The 7,654-nt window shown below is 38.2% G+C and overlaps 1 non-coding gene across 1 annotated transcript; it reads left to right on the forward strand.

The window, feature by feature from the left end:
* Nucleotides 1-7,167: 7,167 nt before the first annotated feature.
* On the forward strand, nt 7,168-7,244 carry LOC115030708. Its single transcript, XR_003836307.1, has one exon. It is a non-coding gene; the product is annotated as a small nucleolar RNA SNORD81 (small nucleolar RNA).
* The last annotated feature ends 410 nt before the right edge of the window (nt 7,245-7,654 follow it).

Below are 7,654 nucleotides of genomic sequence, written 5' to 3' on the forward strand. Positions count from 1 at the left end.
ATTACCAAACACTGATGCACCCAATTTCCTAAAATGCATGCTATTGGAACTAAAAAACACAGATTAACACCAATAAATAATTTTAATATCTAGGGAGATTATCCAGACAAAAATGAAATAGAAAAAATGTCAGAAGTAGATGCTATCATGCATCAAATGGTCCTAATATAGCTACAGAATATTTCACCCAAAAATCAAAGACTATAGATTCTACTAAACAGCCCATGGAAGTGCCTTTAAAATAGATCACATCCTGAAACACAAAATACATATTAACAAAATCAGAAACTTTTAAAGAACTATGAGTGCACTTCTTGTTAGACCATAATAAGTTAAAATTTAAAATTGATAGCAAGCAAATCTCTAGTGAATACACAGCTCATGGAGATTAATCATTACTGAATGTTGAGTGAGTCAAAGAAAAAAATCAAGAAAGAAATTTAAAAATAAAACCCTTGGAACTAAATGAAAATTAAAACACAACACAACAAAACTTCTTGGACTCATTAAGTGAAGTCTTAAGATGGAAATTTATAGCTCTAATGCCTACATTAAGAAAGTAGAAAAAGCACAAACAAATGACATAATTGTGTAACCCAAGAATTTTGAAGAGCAAGAACAATTCAAACCCAAATCAAGTAGATAGAAAGGAATAATAAAAATTAGACCAAAACTTATTAAGATAGAAACAAAGAAAATAATCAATATATCTGAGAGCTGGTTCTTTGAGATGATAAAAATTGACAGACCCTTGGCCCAACACACAAAAAGAAAGAATGAGATAACTCTAATTAACAGAATTCATCAAAGACTTTAATATACAATCTGAGACACTGAATCTGTTAGAAAAAGCATAGGTAGTAACTACAAAATATAAGTATAGGAAAGGATTTTCTGAATCAGACTCTATCTGCCTAAGAGTTAAAGCCAACAATTGCTTCTATACAGCTACAGGAAATGAATGAAAAGGATACACACAGAGTGGGAAAGAATATTTGCCAGCTATAAACTGTCTGAGGGTTATTATCCAAAATATATAATGAAGAGAGAGAAAGAGAGAGAGAGAGGAGAGAGAGAGAGAGAGAGAGAGAGAGAGAGAGAGAGAGAGAGAGAGAGAGGAAACTCAGCAACCCATTCAAAACTGAGCTATGCAGCTAAACATAGAGTTCTCTATGCAGCTAAACATAGAGTAGAAGAAATAAAAATAACTAAGGAATCTCAAAAGGGGTTCATCATCTTCAACAATTGGAAAAATGCAAATCACAACAACACAGAGGTTTCATTTCACCCTAGTCAGAAGGCTAAGATCAACAAAAATAACTGACAACAAATGTGGGGTGTAAATGTGGGGAAAGAGAATCCCTCATTCACTGCTGGTCGAAGTGCAAGCTGATTCAACCACTCTGGAAATCTATGGAAAATCCATAGAAAATAAAATAAAATAAAACAATAAAATAAATTTACCATATATACGCCCAGATAAATTCCTTGGCATATTCCCAGAGGATTCAACATCCCTACTCCAAAGATACTTGCTCAGCAATGTTTATTGTGACTGTATACAAAATAGCTTAGGTTTTGGAGCTCTTATTCCTGTATAAAACACCATGACCAGAACAAACTTGGGGAGGAAAGGGTTTATTTCATCTTGCACTTTCTATCACAAAGCGAAACCAGAGCAGTAACTCAAACAGGGGAGAAACCTGGAGGCAGAAGCTGATGAAGAGATCATGGAGGGGTGCTGTTTACTAGATTGCTCCCCATGGCTTATTCAGCCTTTCTTTTATCATCCAGAATGATCAGCTCAGGGTTGGCACCACCTACAAGAGGCTAAGCCCTCCCACATCAATCATTAATCAAGAAAATGGACACCAGTCTTGCCCATGGGCCAATCTGGTCAGATCATTTGCCTCTTCCCAAATTAGTGTCAAGTTGATTAGACCTAGCTAGCATAGCTAGAAAATGGAAAGAATACAAATGTCCTTCAACTGACGAATGGATAATAAAAATCAGAGTTTGTATACATAGTGGAGTACTATTCAGCTGTAAATAAAAATGAAACCATAAAACATTCAAGTATATGAATAGAACCAGAAAATATTATATTGAATGAGGTAGCCTAGACCCAGAAACTCATACTGAATGTTCTTTCTCATTTGTAGTTTTTAGCTCCAAATCTTCAGATGTGAGTATATAACCTAGAGTAATTGCAAAAACCAGAAATATAAAGTGGAGGATCTCTCCTTGGGGGATTGCTAGAAAGGGAAATGGCAGGATAGAGTAATATAAAAGAATGAGGAAAAAAAAACAGAGCATCAACTGGGAGTAGGGAAGAAGGTCAATACAAAAGGAGGGGGGACCCAGGAACTCTGCCTGACTAGTGGGACAGGTTCCTTTGGTCTGGGCCAGTGCCCTGAACAGACTTTGGGCTTGAACTCCAGCATCCAGTCCCATAACACCCAGTGGGAAGATCCATTCTCAGAAGCTCTAACACTCCCAGGATCATAGAGTCAGAGGTAAGGTCACAACTGCCCCAGCACTGGAAGTAACTGGGACCAGTGGGACCCGGGCATCCAGGAACTCTACCTGACCAGTGGCATGGGTTCCTTCTGGTCTGAGCCAGTGCCCTAGGCAGACCTTGGGTGCGAACTCCACAGCCAGTCCCACAACAACACCCAGAAGAAGCTCCACTCCCAGGCCCTCTAACACTCCCAGGACCACAAAATCCTAGGATCCCAGGAGCTTGGTTACACCAGGAACCCAGGGCCCCAGAGACACCCTGACTCCCAGGAGCTCTGACACACCAAGATCTCAGGATCCCAGGATCCCAGAATAACAAAATCACAGACAGCTGAAGTCTGAGGAGTTCTGACACAACCAGGATAACAGGAAGGATAGACTCCAGTCAGATATATTAAGGTCAGGAAGCGCTAGAGATAATCAGATGACAGGAGGCAAGCATAAGAACATAAACAACAGAAACCAAGGTTACTTGGCATCATCAGAACCCAATTCTCCCACCATAGTAAGTCCTGGATACACCATCATATTGGAAAAGCAACATTCAGATATAAAACTACTTCTCATGATGGTGATAGAAGACTTTAAGAAGGACATAAATAACTCCTTTAAAGAAATACAGGAGAACACAGGTAAACAGCTAGAAGCTCTTAAAGAGGAAACACAAAAATCCCTTAAAGAATTATAGGAAAGCCGGGCGTGGTGGCGCACGCCTTTAATCCCAGCACTCGGGAGGCAGAGGCAGGTGGATTTCTGAGTTCGAGGCCAGCCTGGTCTACAAAGTGAGTGCCAGGACAGCCAGGGCTTTACAGAGAAACCCTGTCTCGAAAAACCTAAAAAAAAAAAAAAAAAAAGAACAGACAAAGGAGATGAACAAAACTATCAAAGATCTAAAAATGGAGATATAAACAATAAAGAAATCACAAAGGGAAACAACTCTGGGGTTAGAAAACCTAGGAAAGAGATTAGGAGTCATAGATGCAAGCATCACTAACAGAATACAAGAGATAGAAGAGAGAATCTCAGGAACAGAGATACCATGGAAAACATTGACAAAACAATTACAGAAAATGCAAAAAGCAAAAAGCTCCTAACCAAAACCATCCAGGAAATCCAGGACACAATGAGAAGACCAAACCTAAGAATAATAGGTATAGAAGAGAACAAAGATTCACAACTTAAAGGGCCAGTAAGCATCTTCAACATAATTATAGAAGAAAACTTCCCTAACCTAAAGAAAGAGATGTCCATGAATATATAAGAAGCCTACAGAACTCCAAATAGACTGGACCAGAAAAGAAATTCCTCCCAACACATAATAATCAAAACACCAGATGCACTAAACAAAGAAAAAATATTAAAAGCAGTAAGGGAAAAAGGTCAAGTAACATATAAAGGCAGACCTATCAGAATTACACCAGACACTAAAAGAACACAAACACCAGCCCAGGCTACTATACCCAGCCAAACTCTCAATTAACATAGATGGAGAAACCAAAGTATTCCATGACAAAACCAAATTTACACAATATCTTGTCACAAATCAAGCCCTATAAAGGATAATAGATGGAAAACGCAAACACAAGGAGGGAAACTACACCCTAGAAAAAGCAAGAAAGGAATCATTCAACAAGCCCAAAAGAAGATATCCACACAAACATAATTCCACCTCTAACAACAAAAAATAACAGGAAGTAACAATAACTTTTCCTTAATATCTCTTAACATTAGTGGACCCAATTCCCCAATAAAATGACATAGACTAATAGACTGGATATATAAGCAGGACCCAGCATTTTTCTGCATACAGGAAACACACCTCACTGATAAAAACAGACACTACCTCAAAGACAAAGATTGGAAAACAATTTTCCAAGCAAATGGTCCCAAGAAACAAGCTGAAGTTGCCATTCTAATATTGAATAAAAGCAACTTTCAACCAAAAGTTATAAAAAAAGATAAGGAGGGACACTTCATACTGGTTAAAGGAAAAAATCTACCAAGATGAACTCTCAATTCTGAGCATCTATGTTCCAAATGCAAGAGCACCCACATGCAAAAAAGAAACTTTACTAAAGCTCAAAGCAAACATCACACCCCACACAATAATAGTGGGAGACTTCAACACCCTATTCTCAGCAATGAACAGATCATGGAAACAGAAACTAAGCAGAGACACAGTGAAACTAACAAAAGTTATAACCAAATGGATCTAACAGATATTTATAAATCATTTCATCCTAAAGCAAAAGAATATATCTTCTTGTCAGCACCTCATGGTACTTTCTCCAAAACTGACTGTAGTTGGTCACAAAACAGACCTCAATAGATACAAGAAGACTGAAATAATCCCATGCACCCTATCAGATTACCACAGATTAAGACTGGTCTTAAATACCAACAAAAACAACGGAAAGCATACATACACATGGAAGCTGAACAATGCTCTACTCAATGATACCTTGGTCAAGGAAGAAATAAAGAAAGAAATTAAAGGCATTTTTAGAATTTAATGAAAATGAAGACACATCATACCAAAACTTATGGGACACAATGAAAGCAATGGTAAGAGGAAAACTCATAGCTCTAAGTACCTCCAAAAAGAAACTGAAGAGAGCTTCCACTAGCAACTTGACAGCACACCTGAAAGCTCTAGAACAAAAAGGATCAAATATACCCAAGAGGAGTAGATGGCAGGAAATAATAATAACTCAGGGCTGAAATCAACCAAATAGAAACAAAAAGAACTATACAAAGAATCAACAAAACCAGGAGCTGGTTCTTTGAGAAAATCAACAAGATAGATAAGTCCTTAGCCAGACTAACCAGATGGCACAGAGATAGTATCCAAATTAATAAAATCANAAATGAAAAGGGAGACATAACAACAAAATATATATTAAAATAATTATTCTATTTGTCAAATATTAACAGTTGAAAATAGTAAAATCCTGTTCTACACACACACAAAAAAAAAGAAGGGGGGAGGAGGAAAAAACCACTGAGAATGCTTGTAATAGCTATATTATACTGATCGATGTTGTGATTCACAGGCATTGTGGGTGGCTAAGACTATTGAATTATTTCTTCCTTGGCAGCTTGCATAGCACCTTATGGTATAATGAACACTAGTCCTCAAGTAGGAGGCAGATCCAGCTTGATTCCTCTTAATCCTTAATCCTGTATATTATTATTTATACTCACCTAAAGTTATACATAATGCATATAAGTATATGTGTACACATATGAACATAATTTAAAATGAAATTATGCCACTTGAGATCTTATTGTTTCTCATCAAGAGCCATTGTCTATCTAACAAAAGCTCCACTACCAGGCATGGGAAACCTCCCCTTGAATTGTTGGTCAAGGGAGTTCAAGGGGTTCCCAGAATACTATGTTATTGCAGTTGCCCTTGGTTGCTTCCCAGAAATTGACATTATGTCCATATTACTGCAGACACCACACATTTCGGATACAGGATTAAGAGGAATCAAGCTGCTTCTGCCTCCTATTTGAGGACTAGTGTTCATTATACCATAAGGTGCTATGCAAGCTGTCAAAGAAGGAATCATTCAATAGTCCTATCCACCCATGATGCCTGTGAATCACAATGATCAGCATGACAAAATAGCTCTAAATGAGCAACAGTGGCACTTCTACAGCTGTCTAATTGGATGTAAGACCTGCTGAATAGGAGGGAAAACATGCTTAGTACTGAAAACATAGCCAACCACAAGTATCTACTAGTGACCTGGAGAAAAGATAGCATCTTCAACAGATGGTGCTGGTCAAACTGTACATGAATGTGTGGAAAATTAAAATAGATATATATCTAACATTGTGCACAAAATTCAATTCCAAATGGATCAAGGACCTCAACATAAGACCGGATACCTTGAAACTGAGGGAACAGAAAGTGGAAAATAGCTTTGAATTCATTGGCACAGGAAAAGACTTTTGGAACAGGACACCAATAGCAAAGGCACTAAGACCAACAATAAATGGGACCTTATGACATTGAGAAGCTTCTATAGAGAATGCAACATCATTTAAAAGAAATGGAAGCCTATAGAATGGGGGCAAGTTTTATCAAGAGAACAAATAACACGCTTTTAGTGATTGATAGTTTAGGTCCCAGTTCATTGTGGATGGTACAGTCCCTGGGGAGTGAGCAAGCTAGTATGCAGCATCCTCCATAACCTCTCCATCAGCTCCTACTTCCAAGTTCCAGCCCTGCTTGAGTTCCTGCCCTGACTTCCTTCAACTATGATGTGGAAGTGTAAGCCAAATAAACCCTTTCTTCCCCAACTTGCTTTTGGGCATGGTGTTTCATTATAGCAATAGTAACCCTAATGAGGATAGACGTTGGTACCAATATAATGGGGTGTATTTCTGTGACAGACCTGACCATGTTGTTTTGGGAAGGATTGTGAAAGGACTTTCGAACTTCAGGCTAGAAAAGTCATTGAGTGTTGAGAACTCAGTGGGCTGTTCTGTAGGCGCTGGGAAGATAAGAATGTTGAGAGCAGTATAGACAATGTAGGCCTGGCTTGTGAAGTTTCAGAGGGAAGCAGTGACATTCCCAGCCAATTTGTATTGTTTGGGCACCTGGAGCTGAAGAATTAGCTGTGATTGACAAGAGACCAGGACACATGATGACCTCACCCCAACTTGGAGTCTCTCACTGATTACTTGATGACAGTAAAAGACCTGATATTCTGTGTTTAACAGCTACCATTTAAGTTAAAATTGTGGAAATGTGCCTAACAGCTACCTCTGTTGCAGATGCCTGGATGGAGGATTGAATAGAAAATGTGTCAGATTATACATTGTGCTCTCAAGAATTTTACCATTAAAGTTCATTGTATAATATAACAACATAACAAAACAAAATAAAACAAAACAAAACAAGAGACCAGAGCCCTTAAGGTAAAATCTTCGTTTTGCTGGGACAATGGATGATGGTCAGGTGGGGCTAAAGAAAGAATTAGCTATGACTAAGAAGTGAGCAGCATAACTGACATGAAGTCTTCAAAGAAGTGTTTGCTGAGAGTTATCATACGGAAGCTGTATTCTAGAGATGGCCTAGGTTATACCTTGCTTTGGAAGCCAAACTTCGTCATGTGTGAGA

The sequence above is a fragment of the Mus caroli genome, chromosome 3 (genome assembly GCF_900094665.2).
Source record: "Mus caroli chromosome 3, CAROLI_EIJ_v1.1, whole genome shotgun sequence".
In the NCBI taxonomy this organism is placed as follows: domain Eukaryota; kingdom Metazoa; phylum Chordata; class Mammalia; order Rodentia; family Muridae; genus Mus; species Mus caroli.